General features: G+C 35.0%; 1 protein-coding gene across 3 annotated transcripts in view; it reads right to left on the bottom strand.

The window, feature by feature from the left end:
• The window catches only part of rnf144aa (ring finger protein 144aa), a 37,862-nt gene that overhangs the window by 29,367 nt on the left and 1,190 nt on the right, over positions 1–7,305 (bottom strand). The window lies entirely within an intron of this gene.

Below are 7,305 nucleotides of genomic sequence, written 5' to 3'. Positions count from 1 at the left end.
GAGTTTAGGAACTGAATAATAAAAAGGAAAAATACAACACTGCTTAGTATTTACTCTATGAATTCAATATGCACTGATTCTTATTTAAGCTACAAAAGTTATTTAGGTAAGAGCAGGGAGTGATTTTCTCTTTGTCTTTTGTTCATGGCCCCAAATATGCAAATGCAAGCCGTAGCGATATGCATATTGTGATATGTACGTTTGCGATATTTCGATAATTTCGATATATTGCACAGCCCTAGTACTCTGTAAAGGTCAATCCTCCAGAATAAGGAGAAGATTTCTCTAATGATCTGAGGTCAATCTGACTAGCGTCTCCAGATGGTGGAAAACATTTTCCAGTGTGACTAAAGCATACCATTATCTCCAAGGATGAATATGATTACAGCAGAATTAAAACAGTGAGAAATTGAGCCTTTATGTAGTGTGAAGACAAGGATTTGAATGATTTAAAAAATGACATCAGAATAAAACTAAATCAAAATATGAAGAGACATCTTTCTTCTCAGAAGCCTTGTGGCACACCATTTGTGCCTGAAAAATTAAGAGGATATGACAAGCATGCTGTGGAGTACTTATTTCTATTGACACGATCAGAGACTGAGAGCCTGAGGTTATCTATGAATTCCATCTGTTGTCACTCAAGGTTCTGCTAATCAAAAAAAAAAAAAAAATAATTAAAAGAAAAAATAAGCTTCAAAATAAATGAAAGTTTAAACCATTTACATTTAATGAGAAAATTTTTATGTGAGAAAAAGTAAAGCATTTATCAAAAAAAAAAAACCAAAAACATAAGCCATGGATAAATGTTTGCTTTTGATTTACAAAAGGTATTTTCAAAGATGTTTTTTTCTCCACCGTTAGTTGGAACACAGATATGCAATAGCTGTGAATCACAGAAGCTCTGAATCACAGATGCTGAGGTCAGAACCTGCCCAAACTTCTCTTCGTCAGAAAACACACCCTCACTGGAACACACTTCATAAGCAAACACCACATTGTCTTGGCTTGACACTCCAGACACACACTTCAAGACATCTCCTAGTTTTGCTGAAACAGAAATGAGTATCTGAAAATAAAATAAAAATTTTAACATCATTGTACAAAATCATAAGCAGGAACAAAATGTTCTGTGCCATATAAAAAAAACTGAACTACTGTTTAAAAATGTGTTTTTCTGTGCAGCTCAATAGATGAGTCAGGTTTCACTAGTTTGCTGAGGCAATCAAAGCTCTACTTAAACTCGTAAAATTGTGGCGGCAAGCCACAGCAGCTACCAAGCAGTTGAAAAATTGTTGAGAAAGGTAACTTTCAGATGAAGTTTATTATAGGAAATATAGTTACATTGTAAGATAAAAAGTCGCAAATGTGAGATATAGTCTGGATTATAAGATATAAAGTAGCAATTGTGAGATATAAAATTAGTAGTAAAAGTAGTTACATTATGAGACAAAAAGTTGCAATTACGAGACACAAAGTCACAAATGTGAGATCTGAACCATCATTAAGAAATATATTGAGATATAAAGTCACAATTGTGTGTGATAATACCAATTATGAGAAATAGTCGAAATTAAAGAAATGAGAAATGCAGACACATTGTGAAATGTGTGAAAGTCACACTTACACTCTTAAAAATAAAAGTGCTTCACGATGCCATAGAAGAACCTTTTTGTCTAAATGGTTCCATAAAGAACCTTTAACATCTGAAGAACCTTTCTGTTTCACAAAAGGTTCTTTGTGGCGAAAGAGGGTTCTTCAGATTACAAAAAGGTAAGAGATGGTTCTTTAAAAACCTATGACTGAATGGTTCTTTGTGGAACCAAAAATGGTTCTTCTATGGCATCGCTTGAAGAACCTTTTGAAGCACCTTTATTTTTAAGAGTGTATGAGATAAAAAAAAGTTGCAATTATGAGAAATACTTGCAATAATGTAATATAATATGAAGTTATGAGAAACTGAGAAATAATTAAATTATGAAATTATGGAATATGGATGTCACACTTGTGAAATATAGTCCTAATTATAGGGTATACAGCAGCAACTGAGAAATACAAATTTTAAGATACTGCATAAAGTCGCAATTGTGAGCTATTAAGATGCAATTATGAGAAATAAAGTCTTAAATGATAGATATTAGATATTAAGTCGCAATTGTGAGATTAAAAAACAGTAATGACTGGTGGAACTTGGTGGTTCAAAAACACTGCATCATGCATGAACATACCATTTTCTTTGCATTGAACAGTTGCTTAATTATTGCTGCATCTACCATCATGGTGGTACTGAAATTTGGAAGATGTTGTGCAGTACTGCACATACCGCTACAACATGGCAACACTTTGCAAGGTTTTGCAGCCCTCAATGCCTGATGAGTTCACACATTGCCAATAAGCTACTAACATGCATATGCCTCATTTTATCACCAGCCACATGTGGCAATGCTTGATGCTACAGGGCAGGGTGAGCCGCCAGGTTTTGAGTGGGTACCGGCTGTGAGAACTGAATGAATCAAAAAAATTATACCCGTCACTCAGGTACTGCAGTTTAAAATCACATCAGACAAGCTTGCAGCAAGCTTGTTCACCAAAAGGCCAACCATCATACACAAAATGAACAGGTACTAGTCAATTACCAATATTACTTTCAGATATTTTTGATATTATAAAAAATGCAAATGTGTGTTTTTGAACTATAGCTGTCGCACACTGCTGAAAGTAAAAACTGCGGGTGTTGATTCAGATTCACTAACCACACTGACAGATCCATACTGGCAACTTGACTTGTTTAAGTCTTTTGGTGTGACTCATTTATTTTATTTCATGAATCCCAGTGTGTTCTTGGCACGCTCAATTTGGAAAATCATTTTGTGCATATGCAACTTTTATGCACGAGGCTACTGGGACTTATCCTGCGAAATATCTGACTTCTGCCGTGAGCCAGCCAGTCTCCTGCCTGCATTACAGAGCTTTGCGTTAACTGCTTTCTCATCCACTGTTGGTGGGCAGCAACAATGTGGCTTTTGATATCACTGGTAGGAACGATGACTGACTAATAGAGAAAGCATGGTATGTTATTAAGAGACTGCATTTAGGAAATACTCCAAAATTTCCGAAAAATCCTTACCATCTTGTGTAATCAGGAGGTATTCAGAGAAACCAATATGGAATCTTTAAGTAAATAATAGCCTATATGATTGGAAAAGTTGATTGTCATCCATTATGTATTATTTGGTATGGCAATAACAAAATCCTGAGTTAAATTGTCTGTTGTCCTACTACCTCTCATAATTAAATTGCAAAATGGTCCTTGTATCTCAAACCTCACCCGCTTCCAAATGCTGGCCATAACTTAACAGCTTTAATTGCACTGTAATGCATTTAGTGCATTGGATGTATGTGTGTGGGGGCTCAAAAGGTCAAACAAGGCCATATTATGGTTAACAATATAGTATGCTTGTCTGTGAAGCTCACCTATAGGTTAGAACACATTAGCAAAGCTATTCAATGTCTTCATGGATTTCCCGTAAAAATTCAAGACAAAATTGCGGTCAGAGTTCCCAAGTCAGTTGGATTAAATGGGACGATCAGGAAGAGTTATTAAATAATCGATACAGCCAGGTCAAGCTATTCAGTGTTCTTTGTTATTGAAGCGTTACATCTTATTGTTTTAGGAATAGATGTTACTAACAACGCAAATCAGAGTATGTTACGGCAGCACGATTAATTGTATTTTAATTGTGATCACGACTTCTGCTTCTTTTGAGTTAAGCATAATTAAGCATAAACCCTACGATATTGGCCCATTGGTTATGTTTATGTTATTATGTTTTTTTTCTTATATGATGTTTCTGTTAAATATAGGTAACAAGCCTCCATGTGCTTTCATGCTTGGTGTTCCCAGATGTTAAGAGTTAGAGCTTTTCTTCTTTCTCATTTTCTGACTAGTGCTTTACTTAATTTTCACAACCTGGCAGCCCTGCATTGTTTTAACACCATGCACACAATTTGTCTTCTTGAACAGGATTAAATAATCAAACGTTAAACTAGCTTTTCACTTGCCTGACACATTTAAGCTAATATTTCATAAGCAAAACAGTATGTTTGCATGCTCATTTTCATATTCTTGAGATAACTGTTGTACTTGCTGCTCTTGCTTTTGGGTCACCACAACCTTTGGCTGAACTGAAGCATCTGTGAGCTGCTATAAACAGCGGAAATAATGGTTATCAGAAAAAAAGTATTATTTTTTTAACCCATTCAAGCCATCAATTTGATTTAACTTTCTAATGGATGAATACTAAAGGTTATACTTCATAATGTCTATTTATGGTAAGGAAAGACAAGTGGCCTAATTTGGGAGTGTCTTTTTGACTGTTATGAGTAACGCAATTATCTAATCTCTGCTCTACTGTGCATTTCGGGTGAAACTGCATAAAGCGGGATTTTATACTTTTGCCTGGCTCCGCTTCGCGAGCCTCCGCGGACTGCACGCGCACCTTCCCAAATGGATGAGGCTTTTATACTTGTCGCGTTCGCCGTTGTACTATTCTTTGAAACGACAGGGGGCGACGAGGAGTAATTGTCCTCTAAAACCATCGGGAATCACCGGTAAGAAGATGTCATTTGCCAATACAAGACTTCTCGTGTGATGAATGAGTTGATGAATTAATCATTTCTTTATGTACAAACTGCTGAAAATAATCTTAAACTTTTGGGTTTATTTTGCATCAAACACAAGACAACTTTAAGCAAATAGTATCTAAATTAATTGTAATTCTGTTTTTATACAAAAAATAAAACGCACTTCAATTAAAAAGCCTTGGACAAACTAGGCAAAAAATTAAAAAACTACACATTGTTTTCCCTCAAAGCGTCAAAAAGCACCTGATGGAATTTGAACTTCACATCAAACTGCTTCTGTTTCACACAAATGCCGGCACAGACGTGCATGTTCGGCTAGATTCACCCTGAAGTCGTGCATCTTCGGAAGCGGAGCTGAGCGGAAAGTTAGGCTGGCCGCACACTAGACGATTTTCAAATCTTAAACTATTTTATAACCATGGGAGACCGCAGACATGAAGACAGTTCAACCGATTTTTAGCCACACACTTGATGATTGTAGGAACGATTTCACAGTGACACGTGATCTCACGGACACTCGCGAGATCAAACGTGACTAGAGAAGAAAAACAAATAGAGGACAATCAACGTTGTCAGCTGGCTCTCCTGGCACGTGTTATGTTTCACAGTGATAAACAAAGTATAGAAAAGAATACGGGTGATGTATTCTGCTTTCATGGCATGTTTGTGGCTGCCAAGTTTCAGCTATAGAAGCACGCAACATCCGGTAGGTATCCCCAATCGTTCGGGGGTGCAAATCGGGCTTAAAATCGGCCTTAAAATTGTCTAGTGTGCGGCCAGCCTTACAAAAAATGCCGTGCACACCGCCACGGGAAATGAGGTCGCACGCACTCAAAGCGAACTTCCACCAACACCGCGATGACGTTATATTTTCCGCGCGCACCCAACCAAACGTTTTTTTTTGTTATTGAACTTTTAAAGTTACAAAATTCCACAGCAAGTTCTTCACATATTTCTCATATTTACACATTTTGTAAGTACAAATTGAGACAATTGTAATAAAATAAAAAAATAAAAAATAATAATTAAAAAAAATAAACAAAATAATAAAAAAATTTTATTAAATGAAAATTTTTTTTTTTTTTAAAGACTATAGATTCTAAGTAAGCTCAAATGAATATGACTTTTCTAAAAGGAAAATATTTATTATTGATCTGTTTTTGTTATTAGGGAAATTTTATATTAAACTTAAAACCCAATTTCGCTCATTTTCAAGCACCCAAGTGAACTTGCTGACGAGTCGAGTAAAAATCAGCCTTAAGTGTGTCATATGCAGCGTACAGGTCAATAATGTTATTGTTTAATATAAATATAAGTGCAGACAATTGTTCTACAGTCAAGGCTAAAATGGACAAAGAGTTGGATGTTAATGCTTCAAATACACAGTCAAATCCAACCCTAGATAACACTCATCAGATAAGGACTCTCCTCTAATGTAAACAGACCGCTGTTATCCCATTTACAAACCCTTCTGTAAAATATATGAGTCTACAAAAGTTTTAAGATTATTATAATAACAACACACATGGCCAAAACATTAAACTGATAATTCAACAAGCCCAATGATTTCCACAATGTGGAAAATATGGATGGAATTGTGGATTGTCACAAGAATTTTAGATTTATAAATAAAAATTATGCAATGTTTTGTTGTGAAGAAATTGGTAGGTTTTCATTTGATTACATTTTAAAAGGTTGATTAAATTATTTTTATGAATTAATGGTGTTAAAAACTGTATGTTTTTTTTTTTTTTTTTTTTACAATAAATCTACATAAAATCATAAAACACAATTAAAAATTAAAGAGTTTAGGTGGAGGGAGGAAATAAAATTGATTTTAAATAACCTTAATATTATTGTTTAAAATTTACATTGATTAAAGTTTTAGCAATTCAATTGATCTATAGCATGCTTTTTGATAATTGAAATTAATTAAACCATTAATACCACATCCAGAAAAAATAAAACAGAAAATGCAGAATCACAGAATTGATCTAAATGATGCTTTTGATCCAGTATAGGCTACTAAATAAATGCTGGTTGTTGAGTACATACCAGAGGGACTGCAGTATGCTAAACACTGGCATTTAGCAACATGTGGTGTGTGAAACCTTTGCAGCCACTAGTTGACCGATGACAGTGAAGAGTTTTTCTTGGACACTGACTATAACTATTACGATAAACCCTTTTTCCAAACAGCGCAATCTACCTTGACCACAGAAAAAACATTACAACGTAACAGCTCGGCAACTCATCTAGAATTCCAAGTTTCCCATTTTTAAATATGCTTTTTCCTCGGTCACTCATGTGCTTGGAACTTACGATATTTATAACTCCACATGAAAAGAACATAAAACACAGCAGTTTTAAAATTCATGATTATAACGATAGACTGTACGTCATTTATGTTGTAGGACAAAACGTAAATGTTAACCATAGGCCTTATTTTACTAAAACTGCTATAAAAATCCACAGGAAATTCCCAAGGGAACCCACAGCTTGAAATTTCTCTTCCAGGGTTGTAGAAAAGCAAACTTACCATTTCTATAAGACTGAAACCACAGCCATAACGAATCCATTAGTCATATCCAATAAACTAAACATTTTTGAACAATTAAAGTGGGGTGGATTCAAACTGAAATAACCTCACATATCAGGTAC

This window comes from Sinocyclocheilus rhinocerous, unplaced genomic scaffold, assembly GCF_001515625.1.
Source record: "Sinocyclocheilus rhinocerous isolate Xijiao unplaced genomic scaffold, SAMN03320098_v1.1 scaffold61, whole genome shotgun sequence".
NCBI lineage: Eukaryota > Metazoa > Chordata > Actinopteri > Cypriniformes > Cyprinidae > Sinocyclocheilus > Sinocyclocheilus rhinocerous.
Note: the sequence above shows the minus strand (reverse complement) of the source record. Positions and strands in the feature narration are given on the sequence as shown.